Consider the following 10,759-nt stretch of genomic DNA (forward strand, 5'->3'; position numbering starts at 1 on the left):
AACGAAGATCAGTCGAAAGTAAAAAGAAACTCTCTGCTTTCCTTAGTTTTTATAACTGTGATTGCTCTAATAACCATTGTCGTAAATAGCATGGGAGTGTTTGGTGGGATGAAAAGAATGAAGCGCTTATTTTTTATTGTGAGGCAGATACAGGAGGTACAATTTTTTTTTTCGCAAATCCATATTTAAAATTATAGATAATTATTCAAAATTTCGACCATATCATATGGCGTCAATTCAATATAAAAAAATGTTTATTTGTCTTTACTTCTCTTGTTTGGATTGGGAATAGTTATATATTTATCCATGACTCAACTCACATGTTGTTTTCTAACGAGACCTACACATGTATATTCATAATCAAAATTTATTTCAGCTAAACATCCAAATAGCGTATGATAATTCATCGGAGCCGAAGTCATGGAAAGTTTGGATATCAGTCATCTTAAGCTTAGTTTTACCTTTTTTCATGATATGGATTGACTTGAGGACTAACCTGAACGATGGTGAAGATTTTATGGTATTCTTAAAAGCTTCTATCCGAGGCTTCCTCCTGATGTTTCCTTACGACAAAAAGTGTTATTGAACATTCTTAAGTCTGGGATTGATTTTGACTTGATTTTATTTACTTACTTTGGCCCTTTTAGCTCCATAGACTTAATTATTATAAATCCAAGTTATTTATCAGTGTAAATTGTATCAACATATTCTTTACATTTCAAAATGACGTTCAAGCGTGACGTAATAAACCTGAATCACGCTATATATATGTCGGAGATAATAAAAATAGGCGGGTATACGACGTCACTTATTAGAATAGCAACACCACACAACGTGATGTATCATGCAGGTTGGTCGGTTGTCAGACGTCAAGTGTGAAAAATATAAGACGGGTGCCTATTTTATTATCTAGCCGGCTTATTGAAATATAAAATATAAAGGTGTACGTCAGTAGCGCGTGTGATCATTTTGTCGAGCGAACACCTTGGTCTCTTGCTCTCAGGACAGCGCCAGCGCCGGACGTGCGCACTGACTGATTTAATAAAATCAACATATTGGACGACAATGGCGGCCATTAAAATGGCAATCCATTTGAATCCGCGACAATATATATCAACTGCTTCTGTTAAGTAGAGTTGTCCTATAGCTTATTCTGCTACTGTTATGTGACAAAACGTCAACATTGGATGGATTACATTTCAATCCTGTCCATATTAATATGTACTTTGTCAATTATCTTTGTATATTCTATTATGCTGTGTATAGATATATATTTGCTTTACTTCAGATGTAGTTATTCATTTCATAAACTTTAATATATCCTGTCAGGTTTCATCATATTGATAATATTTCTCGTCGAGACTAGTCCACTTTCACTTTTGGAGATACAGCAAATCTTCATAATTATGAATATTAATTCATCTGTTAAGGTGCTAAACTATCGAATTAAGCAATTATATGACGTCGATGAGATAAGTGGTTTGTTATATATTAAATCTGTTTATTAAGCATTATACGTTTATTTTGGTTTAGTAATACTTAATATATTATTTTCATGTTTGAATAGACAGAGAGAATCAACCGAATAAAATATTTTCTATGACAAAAAATCTAAGAAGAATGAATGTTGACACGAACATTCCCAATTTTGATTCAACTGCGGATATTGATTTATTTATAATTGAAGGTAAAGATTTATCTAATTATCATACGAGAAGTAAGGATGAACCAGACTCTAATTAAAATATTACGATGATGTTCTATACCAACATATACACTCAGGTGCCCAAATAGGTATCGATAATTTACGTAATCTAAAATATCTGAATATGGTAAAATAAATTTATTTTAGTCATTTACTGAGGGCAATATATACTGTCAATTACTAAAACCTTATGCAGTATAAATTATCCTGAATCAATTACGTCTAGAAATAAAAATATCAAATGATTAAAAATATTCTTAATATTTTTTTTTTCTCGGCAATATTTAATACTTTATTTCAAAGTAAAAACTTTTTTCAATAACATTTATATTTACTTATTGCTTGTTAAACTGGTTCGGAAAGAAATAGTTCAGACCTGAAAAGAACCAGTGAAAAAAACTCAGAATCTATGTCGTTTATGTAAGAACTTTTAATAATATATTTTATAATTCAAATATCACCTACTATGATCTTGCTCACTACGAAAAATAATCTCATATTTAAGAAGATCCTTATTTGTACCAATTATGTAATATAATGCAAAAACTTACTATTCTATATAATTTAAATAAATATTTTATATAAATGTATTTTTTTTTTGTTTATAGGAGATCCGGCGATACCTACCCATTTTGAAAAAAAAAGTATTCAAAATTTGGCCCAATGTAATCTCTTTATAAGCAACATAGTGGTACAAATGTTTGATTTGGACGGTAGTCGATTATTTTTGCAAATTGGCTCATATATTTTATCCATTATTAGCACAGTGTTCAATTTTTCGTCAGTACTTGCAGGTAAATAAGTTTTTTTCAATACCAGCGACTAAATGAAAATTAGTCGATTAAGTATAATTAAAGTTGACAATTTTCCGTAGCGGGTACATCACCTTCGTCGACTGCGTCAATTGTATGTCAATCTCTATGGCTGATACATCATATTGTGAAAATGGTAATTATAATTGAACCTAGCCATGGCTTGTTGAACCAGGTAATTCCAGATTTATTATGTAACTAATATTATAAATGCGAAAGTGAGTTTATTTGTTTGTTATGCTTTCACGTCTTACCTACTCAACCCATCATCATGAAATTTTGCATACATGTTTTCAAGGGTGCAGTAATGATTACTAGCTCACTGAACTCACACGCGGGCGAGGCTGCGGGCGTAGATTGGTTTATAATTCATGCAACTTGTCAATAAAATATTAGTCTGCTTCAATACAATTAATTGAAAAGTTATCAGAAACATAGGTCACTTAGTGCGATGTTCACGGATAAAAATTAAATCTTCAGCTGCAATATAAAGAAATGTCATGTTTGTCATATTGTTTGAAAATTAGCAAGTGGATATAAAATTTTCTTTTGAAGTGAAAACCTATTGGCGCGCCTTCGCGGTCAAGCTTGTATGTCGTCAAGCTGCATGGCCCTAATTTTATTTTTGAAAAAAAAAACAGTATTTATTACAGAGATTATTCACTGACCAGTAAAGTTTAAGTAAATTATGTTAAAGAAACATTCATGAGCAAGTATATACAATTTACATAGAAAAGATATAAATTTATGAGCATAAATTAATAATTTGATTAATAACCTACTACGTATTTTAAACAATTAATAATTATAAAGTAGAAATGATACATAACATTGAAATTAATTACATTAGATTTGTTCATTTAAATACTCTGGAATACCAAGATACAATGGAAATTCTAGAATCAAATAGAACTAATTAATTAATAAAAGTCGCTATGCTGTCCTGGCCCGTCTCCTCTACTCGTTTCTCCTTTTTGTGTGTGCGTGGCGTCTACTATACTTTCATGCTATATATTATTTACAATATTTTATTCTAATAGCTATCAATTTCTATTATTTTTATTATAATATTTCGAATAGAAAGTGCACTTGGGTTTCCGCACACACTTGTGCACTATAATATATCCTGCGCGGTTGGCTAATCTCTCTTGAGATTGGCCGCCGTGGCTGAAATCGGTTCGGACAGGACATTATTATTACTAATAATAGTTTATTTAAAATTATAATATTACTAATATAATGATTAAAAAAAAACATCGTGATAAAACGTGCAAACGTGACCTGAAATGTGTTCGTTATTTTTGAATTCTCAGATGGAAAAAACGAAAAGTTTACTGAGTATGCTATTGTGCAAGCTGTCCATCTCTAACCCACGGAGGAGAGAACTTGGTAGTTTTTTTCAACAATTTCTGGTAAATCAACCATTCCTCTCTCTAATAGGAGTTTGCACCAGTAATAGACAACTCTTTGCTACCGTAAGTACAATATTACTTATAAATGTCAAGATATTTCGCAGTAACTGTGCAAATTTCACATTGACGACTGATAACATATATTTTATTTCTAAAATACCAATCTACTAAATTGATTATTTGTTTCGTTAATTAATTGTTTTAGTATAAATAGTATTATACCAAGTCAAGTTAATAACCCTTTTTATTTCATGCAATATTTAGACACATTAGATTAGACACATTAATCAAAGAACAGTGCTGATGTGTCTTCATTTCATACAAGCATTTCTTGTGGGTTACTTATCCCTAACATTAAACACAACTTTTGGCCTATACGATCATAATTATACATGCTTTGTAGAAATATTTCATACGGTAACTGTAAGGTAAAAAAGCAAAGCGAGAATTAGCCGAAAAAATGTTGTCTGTAATATGACACAACATTATGACACAATATATTTTATTTTAAAATTAAATTTTCCTTACAGATATTGGGTGGAGTGGTGACATTCATAATGATTGTACTGCAGTTTAAATTAAATGAATCAGATTAAAGTTTTGACAACGGCATTATGTTTCATCTTTTCTTTTTGACGAGCCGGTTGGCGTGGTTGGTAGATACTTGCCTTTCACGCCGAAGGTTGTGGGTTCGATTCCACCCAGGGTAGACATTTTTGTGCATGAACATGTCTGTTTGTCCTGAGTCTGGGTGTAATTATCTATATAAGTATGTATTTACAAAAGAAAAGTAGTATATGTAGTCTATCAGTTGTCTGGTTTCCATAGCACAAGCTCTGTATAAGCTTAATTTGGGATCAGATGGCCGTGTGTGAAAAATGTCCCAGGATATTATTATTATTATTTCTCGAATTTTGCGTAATTTACACCTTTAGTTTTTATGAAGTTTATTTGCGTAGGTATATATAAAATGTTATACATAAACAAAATAGTTACTACTCGTCTGTGTATATGTTAATAATTTAAAAATTAAAACAAAATCTTTTTGGTTGTGTAATAGTGATAAGACAAACATAGGTACCACCCACTCATCAGATATTCTACCGCAAAACAGCAGTACTTGTTATTGTTGTGTTCCGGTTTGAAGGGTGAGTGAGCCAGTGTAATTACAGGCACAAGGGACATAAAATCTTAGTTCCCAAGGTTGGTGGCGCATTGGCTGTATAAGCGATGGTTGACATTTCTTACAATGCCAATGTCTAAGGGCGTTTGGTGACCACTTACCATCAGGTGGCCCATATGCTCGTCCGCCTTCCTATTCTATAAAAAAAAAAAAAACATAGATTATGAAGGCTGTACAGTTGATACGTATATATCACTACAGTCGCTGTTACCATCCTTTAAAAAGTAATATGTATCTTTGTATATTTATTTAATATGTGTATATAAGTAACGAATACCTAAGAGAGAGATGCAATTATTATATATACAAGGAAGTATCATAATATACGTAAATTTTGTATGTTTGTTGAAAGTTCAAGAAAACATTTATTACTTAGTATTATATATTAATTATGTATGTATTACCGTGGTATTACATTTATGCGTGTAGTTTAATTGAATATTACTTTAGCGTTCAGGGATTAAATTTGTTTTTCGTTTCGTACTATTTATAATAATTTGGTCAATATAGTGTTTTAAATAAATAGAATAGCTTGTTTTTGTACCTAGTCTTTTGTTACAGGTATTTGTCACTAGTATATTTAAGTCACAGTACGTCTCAAGTCAAGAAGCCTGTTCATAGAATCTATATTATTTTGTCAGTATTCTCAACTGTAAAGTTAGGGTGAGGTTTCTTTACACTTACATTTTTAAGCTCTCACATAATATCTAATTCATTTATGATAGTTTGTTTATTATATAATATCTGAAAAGTCTACTTTTTTTTTTTTTTTTATATGCGCCGGAATGGCAAATGACTCTACTCCATCTGATGGTAAGTGGTAGTAGAGTCCAAACGCGACAACGGCCAGTACAGTCGGGAAAAATGCTCTGTACTAGCCGTCCCCGCCTTGCCGGCCCGCAAGATGCCTCTTCACGCCTCGTTTGAAGGAACCCGGGTTGTAAGAGGAACACGTGAGCTGGTAAGGAATTCCATTTTTTGATAGTGCGACAAAGAAAGGAGTTGCCAAATTTCTTTGTGCGTGAAAAAACGCCGCACCTTGTTCAGAACTACAAGTTTCCGTGAAGCTGTTTTTATAATAGCCTCGATGTAATCCCTTGGACTAAGATCGCAGCGAACGTCCATCCCCAGCATGGTGATTTTGCTTTGTATCATCAGCGGTGTGCCACAGAGGAAGGGAAGAGGGGAAAATGGTGACTTTTTCACTGTGAAAGCGCATACCTATGTTTTCTTGGCATTAAAACAACAAGATTATCAGAGCCCCATTTGGCGATGAGCTCTAACGTCCTATCGAGTTCAATGACAAGATTCTCCCGCCTCTCCTCAGTTTCCGTCCGCCCAGCCACTGCGCGTCCGTGGTATCCACCATGCACTGTATATATACGTTACCTAATTATAATATAGGAGGGTGGGATCCCTAACCAATTTTGATAGTAATGTTAGATGGGTATATCTTTAACATCGTGTTGTTCTATCTCAAATAAATTATGTGAATTCTTTTAATATCTTATACTGCTAAACTTTAGATTTAATTTTAACATTATAAATCACCCATTTTTAATGTTTTAGATAAAAAAAAATCTTTATTAAGCTTATGAAAAGGATGAGAATTACAACAAAAAACTATCTTCATGCAATATATTACGTATATGTACTTTTCTAAAACTGTCAATGTTTGTCATTTTCTTTTATTAAATTATCCGAAATGTAATGACTAACTGAAAATACTACTAAACCAATAAACATAGAAATTATATAAGAAGATGCAGCGCGTTTCGGAATTTTAAGTACGAGATCTCGAAAACTAATCCAGATTGACTTTAAATTGGTCATGTTACTCCTTCCGTTCAAGCTCACTATGAACCGATTTTACGCAAATCTTATCCAAAATACTTTGTATTATGAAGCGCTTTGAAGTTGCACCCGATTTTAATTTAGGCATTTGACAGGACAAGCATGAATTTCACGTTTTTTTAAATTTTATAAACCCGTCTTATTCTCTCCTAAGGTTAAGTTTTCCCAAAGAGGCGAATTGCGATTCAACGGCAACATAGATTTTCACGAGGTTATAATTTTTATAGGTATAAATATTATATTTAAATTAAATTCGTATATTCTGACTACCTCATCGAAAAATTCTCAGTAGCAGCTCCTGGAGTTCCCGGGCCTCGTTCAGCCGTTGATAGTGTCGATGTGTTGGTCATGTCAGATTTGCTGGCCCATCGGATAATCAGAGTAAGGATATAAAGAGGGCACCGTCCTTCGTTTGCGGACACACTTGTGCACTATAATATGTTCTGCGCAGTAGGCTAGCCTAACTTGGGAATGGCCGCCGTGGCCGAAATCTCATCATCATTACTTATCCCAATGTAAAAAATTATTTGTTATATTTTTATTATATGTATGGTCGTTCGGGGTAACTGAGAGCAGTGGGTAAGTATGCGCACTGGCCGTTTCTCGTGATCGGGGCACGGAGTATGGGTGATTGTTTAGGCCAATCTTAGTTCAAAGCAAATTAATTGATATACGTCATTGCACTGCATCACCCTCCGTTTTTTAATAATTGGCAACAAAGTATTTTTCTCACTTGAATCTTAACTTTTTTGTAGTATTGTGTATAACAATCTTACACGCAAGATTTATAGCTACACTTGCCCTCGAAGTGATAAAGTACCGAATATATGCGTAGGTACTTAATTATATATTTGACTGAATAATTTTTTTTTACATGTATTACTTATTTAATTGTTAGAATTTTTTTATAATGCTTCAAAATCATATAAGGAAAAAACCTGAACTTGCGCCAGTTACGGAGCTACAAATTGCAATAGTAAAAACTCATCTTGAACAAGGGAAAAGCAAACGATCTGCTGCAGCAGCCATTGGTATAAGCGAGTCATGTATTCGCAAAAGACTAAAATTAAACGTAGCTGTGTGTACGGGTCGGTATTGAAATACTTGTTTTTTTTTTACCCCAAGTGCGTCTACTTACCCCATAGGAGTACGCACACTTACCCGTAATACGGGTCAAGTAGACGCGTTCTGACTTTTAATGATTTGTCTATAATTAACTCTAAACTAGTGTATTTGCTAATTGTTTTTTTTTCCTAATTAAAGTCTAATAAACTCTCTATTCGAAAAGATACCTTTGTTACCTTAATCTCACTGTTCTAATGCATAATGAGGCTTCAAATGTAAAAGCGCGCACACTTGACCCGACCGACTCTATATAAGCAGCAGATTAATTATCGGTTATAAGATAATACTAATAATTTATTTTATATCAGTCTTATTGGTGAATTTTATAGATATATTATAGAAATATAAAAAGACACCTCAGTCTCTCAGGTAATAATTATTTTTAATTCATCCTTTTATTTTGATATCTAATTTGTTTATCGGATGCCATTTATATGTGTCTACACGAAGTTTATTACTTATATTTACAATAAAATATACTTGAAGAAAACCTCTTCAAAATCAGCTAGTTTTCCTGTAACAATTGTGTTTATTATTTATCTCGAGCGAGCACAAGATTAATTCATATCGTCATAATAAAAATCGAAAGTGAAATGTGACTAATTGAAATAAAATTAACTTTATTGTTTATAATTAGAATTGTATTAAGAATTTCATTATATGTGGTTAGAGATAAAAAAACAATTAGTTTTCTTACTCTAAATATATACAAGTAAAGTAGTATATATATAAGTAAAGTAGCAATTAACTAAGTATTTACCTTAATTGTAGTCATTCAAATTATTTTCCTTTGTAGCGGCAGAGGTGAGTTGAATAACCCAAGATGATGGATGAAAGATGATGATGAGTTTCGAAGGTGTAAAATAAAAGATGCGTTAGGCTCTCTTAATCAAAATTACATGTAACGTACATAAACGAATGTACAACGATCAAGGAGCGGATGTGCGAGTACAGTATTTAAATTTAACCAATCGCGTCCGATAAAATGTATGACGTTATGTTTGGTTAAGTTTCTCGACCCGTAATGCCGCCACCCGTCCCTAACCGAAAAGAAACATGCCCCCGGCCTTGGAAGCAGTTGCTTTCAATTGTCTTTAGAGTTGTTTCATCAGTGTCAATCACATATTGAAATAGAGGACAATTCTTGTCAATTATAATTGTAAATCAATCAATTAACTTCAAAAATACTTATAATTTTATTTTATTTGAGTTAAATTTCAGAATATCTTATGAAAGATATTAGTATTATAGACAATTTAGTAATTTTTATAGTTTAACAGAAAAAAACTTACCTAATAGAAAAAAGGAAAATAATTCAATAATAACATATTACAATTTTATAAAGTGTACTTAATACATACATTAAATAACTTAATACGTACCCGTGAAAACAAAATTTAATTTAAAGAAATTCATTGTTTTTATAAAAGATGAAGACTACACGAAACAATTTAAAGTAATACGCTCTTTATTGGGTCTTCTCTTAGGTGTAATGTATATTTTGTCTGGAAAAACCCATAAACATAGATTAAAGATAGTCGTTAATTACTCAATGAATACACTCTAGCTTATGCGCGCTACATCGCTCGCGTATATTTTGATTTCCTAACGAATCCTATTTCTGTATCCCGGATAACTTTTGTACAATAAATATTTAAGTTTTGTTATTTATTCATCATACTCGAGGTAAAGCAGCGCTGAGCGCTTTCTATCAACTGTATCACGGCGAATGCTCTGAGGAATTATTTACTCTAATTCCTGCTTCACCCTTCCTTCATAAATCTATGCGTGCTGGCTCTCGATGTCACCGCCTAACTGTGATATCAATTCCATCGCGCACAAAGAAATTTAGCAACTTCTTTCTTTGTCGCACTTCCTGTCCTCTTACAACCCGGGTTTCTTCAAACGAGGCGTGAAGAGGCATCTTGCGGACCTCGAGGCAGAGGCATCGGCGGGGGTGGCTAGTGCAGAACATACTTCCTGACTGTACTGGCATCGTCGCATTTGGACTACTACCACTTACCATCAGGTGGAGTAGTCATTTGCCTCCGGGCAAATGATTTCATCCGTCATTTCATCACGGCAAATACATAAAAAAATATACATATACTTATTTTAAATCACCGTACATTGTTTTGTAATTGAAAATCTTTTTTTATTTAATTTTGGTGGTTCTTTGTACTGTTTCTTTAGATGTTAATTAGCTAGCGTATGATTGTTACAAATGCTTTTAAATAGTACATCTAAGGTATAGACGATCACATATTCGCATTTTCTTATATGCTGTTAATATTTTTTAAAATAATCAATTGTCCTCATTTCTGTCCTGTATATTGAAGTTTAGAAGTTGCGTCCAATTTAGGTTCGATTTTTAACATAAAAAAACGAAGCTTTTAATTAATGCCAATGATACTTTCCACTATTTCACTCCAGTGAACCTCATAAAAGATTTATAAGAACCTTATAGATATTCTAGCAGTTTATTTGACTATAGTTCATTAATAAAATATAAACTTGCACTTCCTGCCGAAATATTTGTTAACAATGTATGTAATTTGGAAATAATTGTCGAAAGGTTAACAAAATTATTTATTATAATTATGTACGTGTTTACGTACATAATTATAACTACAAATTAAACACTGAATTTGTGGCAACGTAAAAATCA

Source organism: Nymphalis io, chromosome 18, assembly GCF_905147045.1.
Source record: "Nymphalis io chromosome 18, ilAglIoxx1.1, whole genome shotgun sequence".
Classification (NCBI taxonomy): domain Eukaryota; kingdom Metazoa; phylum Arthropoda; class Insecta; order Lepidoptera; family Nymphalidae; genus Nymphalis; species Nymphalis io.